The sequence below is a fragment of the Montipora foliosa genome, chromosome 13, assembly GCF_036669935.1.
Source record: "Montipora foliosa isolate CH-2021 chromosome 13, ASM3666993v2, whole genome shotgun sequence".
Classification (NCBI taxonomy): domain Eukaryota; kingdom Metazoa; phylum Cnidaria; class Anthozoa; order Scleractinia; family Acroporidae; genus Montipora; species Montipora foliosa.
This window is the reverse complement of record NC_090881.1, coordinates 2,074,418-2,079,417: the sequence shown is the minus strand read 5'-3', so window position 1 is coordinate 2,079,417 and position 5,000 is coordinate 2,074,418. Positions and strand designations below refer to the sequence as shown.

The window sequence follows — 5,000 nt, the reverse complement described above, 5'->3', positions numbered from 1 at the left end:
TAATAATAATTTTGGTAGTAGGCCATTTGCAACAAACTGGTCACATGACTGACAGTTGATAGCCTTAAAGCTCAGACTTTAGAAATTCCAGAAATGGAAGTATTAAATCATGTTTGTCTTAGCCAGAATACAAATTTTCAGAGAAATACCTCTTAACCCTTTCACTCCTGTGGGGTTCCCCATTGAGGAGTAAAATCTACTGGCGTTAGACAGAGTCAAATCTATAAGTGTCACTCTTGAGAGTGAAAGGGTTAAGATAAAGAGTGTATATGACCATTTAAATACTCAAAAATTCCATACTTTTGTGTACAAACGAAAAGCTTTTGCCGTCCAGTGTAATTTTTCAGAATTATGTGTCACAAACAGCGCTCAGATTCCTATTTTTACAATGGGTCAAATGAGTGAGTCAGAATAAATATGCGAGGGCAGAACTTTTCAGACTTTTGAAGGAATAATTTTCAAGCGGTTTGAAAAATTAGAAAAATACAAGGCTTTGTGTAAAGATCATTGAAGTGTGACTGGGTGGCAAAGCATCCTTTTCTCATACAAATCCTTGTAACTTCTTTCAACCGTAACGGCACCAGTTGAAACGACATGCTTACAAAAACTAGCATGGTAGCATATTTTGAGCTGCTCTTTTTATTTCTGGAAAAAAGCAGAATCATTGTGTCTAATAGTCTATGAAAAAAAGGTCATGTGATGACTTGTTGCAAAAGGCCTATTGTAGCACATGCAGAAGAGCAAAGCAAGATGCCCACTAATGGTGTCATTTAGGAACTGTGGGAATTAGACCACTTTCATAATTAATGGTGACCTCCTTTACATTCTTTTGTGTATATGTTAATTAGACCTACTGCCCTCATTTGGAGAAAAAATATTCATAATTTGAAATTTGCTCGTCGTAGTGAGGCTAGAAAGGCTTATTAGGGTTAACACAAAAGAATATACAATCATGTACACTGTATTATTTGGCCACCATTATGAAAGAGGTCAATGCATGTATGGATGATTTGTGATTTTAGGTTTCTTGGCTGCTCTCTTTGTGAGGCTGGCTACTCACCTTGATTTTACGTGTGGGCCTCAAGCTTGATCTGAGTGATTTACTGTGTGACTTTAGAACTAAATTCAGCACCCATGTAAAATTGTTTCATATGATGCATCCAGAATAAATTGCCATTTAATGAAATTAAGTGGTCATCCTCAGTCAAAACCTACAATAGAATAATTTATTTGATTCAGAAAAAGGCAGCTTGAATGCGCTTTCCTTGATTTTTACCAGTGGTTAACTGGAATACTGCTGCTGCATCTACAACTACTCCTAGCACTGTACTTCTAGTACTATTGCCGAGTACTGCTAATGCTACTGCTAGTAGTCTGCTACTACTAACTGCTACAGTACTACTACTGCTGCTGCTGCTGCTACTACGAGGGTAATCAAGAGGATGAGTGCAATTACATGTAAATTAAAAGGAGTTGAAATAATTATTGTTTAATTTTAAGTTTGCAGCGAGTGTTGTTGCACTATACATTACATGTTGATCCTGCAAAAGCCATAAAGGACATCAGCAGCATCATTAGGTCATTAAGAAAGCCACCTTCTTATCAGAAAAAGGTGAAATAAATTTGTGTGACTCTTTCAGTGGCATAATGACAGTACAACTACTGTTGTTTATTCTATGTTTTTGTATACAAGAAGTAGTAACAACATACTAACACGTGTCTTTAATCCTGTTTAGGAAAGAAACCTTAACATCAAGAGGAAGGGGACAGAAATCCCCACTGTATTCAAAGGAAAGTCATGGTGGGTATTTTAATACATGTACCATTGCTTTTTGTATAATTTTATTTTACATTCATGACCTTTCACAACTTATCTTTGCCCTGAAGCGACCTGATTGTTGAACTCATGATATTGTATTAAGTACATGCACCTTTAGGTAATTAATTCTCTAGTGTTGGGTTAATGTACATGTAGTTGTAGTATTTATATCAAAAAAACAAAAAACAGATACAAAAAGGTACAGTCTGTCTTCGCCCACAAATAGCAAAGGCTAACCACGGTGGGCGGAGCTACACGCATTCCGTGGTTAAACCGATCAACTAATTATTTTAACAAATAAAATAAATAACAAAGGACAACAACTTAAACCATTGACAATAACCAATAACTAGATGCTTCTGTGAAGCATACACTGGCTTGCCTGTGTTACGTGCTACAGAAAATCAGAAGGCACTGAATTGTGTGGTATTGAAATACAGCATTCCAGTCTCTGAAGAATAACAAATAAAAGAGAAGCGAGAAACATTGGCTTCTGGGCTGACATGTTGATAATTTTCAAGTTCCCTCACAACTTCTTTTCACCACAAGTGTGCCCTATGAGCATCCGAAAACTTTGTAATACTAAACTTCACTGAAGTCAAGCCCTGTTTCGCGGGGTTAGTGTTGGGATGGGAGACCAAAACAATAAACCCCTCATAAAAAACAGAAACATCTGACCGAAAATACTATTAACGCTCACAAATGCGAACTCAGCAAGGTACAGATTCTGTTAGCGTGCTTTATGCAAAACAAATATTGATGAAAAAGCAAATAAATATTGATACACAGTTTTCAGAAAGAGCAGAAGGAAGTTTCCCGGACGGTCGATCGAGAATAAAATATTTACGACATGAAAACAACATTAATTTTGAACCTTGAATATAGATCGTTTTCACTGTCACGCAATAAAAAAAATAAATCAAAAACTATCCAGTGCAAAACGCTAAGAAATTGTTATCTTATAGAAGATAAAGAAATAAGACACTTGTCCAAGTTTTAGGCCTCTGCGTTTCCCCAAACTTCAGATATTCGTCGAAATGTTTCGCAGGCCGGAAAATAGTGTAAACATCTGGAACTGACTTTGGCTATCTAGGCGACTGATTATCACTACTGAAAAAACAAGCATTTACATAAGCACTTTTCCTAATGCTCTAACTTCTAAAAGGGCTCAAAATCATGAGATAAGTATATATTTTTCAACAAACTTGATCTTAGCTTTGTGTCACGCACCTACATAATCCGGAAATTCAAAATGCTCTGGTTTCCAAACGAAGCACGCTATTGAGCTGTGAAATTGTCAACAGATATAGATATGCCGCCTCTTATGCCTGATGAGGATAAAAACTTTGGTGGATCTTTAGTTTTAGATTTTGGAAGGTGATGACGTCACGTGAAAACGATCTATAGAATATAAAAAGTTACGATCAGCGACAAACATTTTGGGAGATTTTTGCTACGTTCAAGTAAATTGCAAAATCGAAAGTGACATGGCCGGAATTCAGCGGGCGCCGTGATTAAGTTACCGCGGCATGTTTACTCGCCAAACAGTGAAGCATCTGTGTCAAATGATGGCAAGATACCGGGTTTTTGTAAGTTTCTTTTTCTGTCAAGTGTTATAAAGTTTGACAATGAAATGAGCGAAGTCAAAACAAAGATCACAATCGCCCAACTCTTGTTTATGCAAAGTCAAAATTTACTCTCTAAGACACGTACGATGTTATTACTGGGTTGCCTTATAAGGCAAACCCAGTCGAGGTCTACGTTTAGTTTGTTTGTTTTCTTTTTTTTTTTTTTTTTGGTTTTTTTTTTTTTTTTTTTCCCGTGTCGGTAAAAATCTTGCCTGTCACTCCCCTGGTAAGTAGTGTCTTTGTGTATAGAGCCTTCTGCGCGTATTTTCTTAGGATCGAGAGGGTAGTGGAACTGCGTAGATTTCTCTTGTGGACACAGTAGAATCATTAACTTAGCCTGCAATGGCGTCGAAAGTCATGCAACGCGAATGGCGTTTTAGTGGATCCTTAAACAAAATATACCCTTATGGAGCTCAATAATGGAAAGTCAGTTGGATAAACTAGGCATGAATCTCAAAAGCGACGAGTACTGGACTTCGACAACAATCTATCACCCGTCGAGACGAAATCAAAGTGAGCAGTATTTACCTGAAATACATGGTAATTTGACACAATTGAGTTTCTTGTCTTCACGCACGCAATCAAATAGGAAGAGGTTTTCGCCTCTAAGAGCAAATATGTTGTTTGTTTCAATAAAATTTTCGCTGGAAAAGGATTCTGTGGTATTTTCTGCCTTTGTGAATTATAATATCATGTTGTGTATTGAATTTTCGAGCTTAAGGTTCAAATGTGATATGGGAGAAGTTTTTTAGTATTGCTCTGTAAGCAGGAAGGGTTCACAGGCCTGTTGGAAGCGTGCTTGAGTTTCAACAAAATGAGCCCCAAAATCAGTGAAAACTTGTGACGCAGATGAATAATAAAGTAGCTGCTATTTCCAAAATGATGGAATTACCTGGTGATAAATCACGTCGCACACGTCTTGGAGAGTAAATTTTGACTTTGCATAAACAAGAGTTGGGCGATTGTGATCTTTGTTTTGACTTCGCTCATTTCATTGTCAAACTTTATCACACTTGACAGAAAAAGAAACTTACAAAAACCCGGTATCTTGGGCATATGAATTACGGGGTGGTGACTTCTTTGCCTAAAAGCAACTCACTTAACGAAACTGTCCTTTTTCAAACAACAACAAGGATTCAAACAGCTTCAATTCTTACAGAGTTCGATAAAACATGCGGTGGGGCAACCAAAGCGATGGGAGCTGTGTTGGGGTTTCAGTGTGAAAGTACAAACGGCTACTAACACTCTTATAACTCTTTTTTCATTATTATTTTACTAACCCACAGTCTGCAGTCTGCATTTTACCCTCAGTCTGCATATTATCCCTGGTCTGCAGTCTGCAGTCTGCGTTTTACACTGACCGGTTATTTGAGTGGTTTTTGGCAACAGAGGTTAATTATTCGTAATGCGATCGCTTCCGTTGCCGTTAGCAATGGGTCGCAAATTTGACACTTTTATCGCATTATCGCATTACGCATTGAACCACGTTATCTATTATTCCTAAAAATCTAAAAATATTCGTGCCTTATCAGTTTTCGGTCGAATTTATGTCC

The 5,000-nt window shown here is 37.3% G+C and overlaps 1 long non-coding RNA gene across 1 annotated transcript in view; it reads left to right on the top strand.

The window, feature by feature from the left end:
* Nucleotides 1–5,000, top strand: part of LOC137982245 (uncharacterized) — a 17,785-nt gene that overhangs the window by 1,946 nt on the left and 10,839 nt on the right. The window contains exons 3-4 of the long non-coding RNA XR_011118645.1: nt 1,501–1,612; nt 1,737–1,801. This is a non-coding gene — a long non-coding RNA (uncharacterized lncRNA). The remainder of the gene's footprint in view (nt 1–1,500; nt 1,613–1,736; nt 1,802–5,000) is intronic.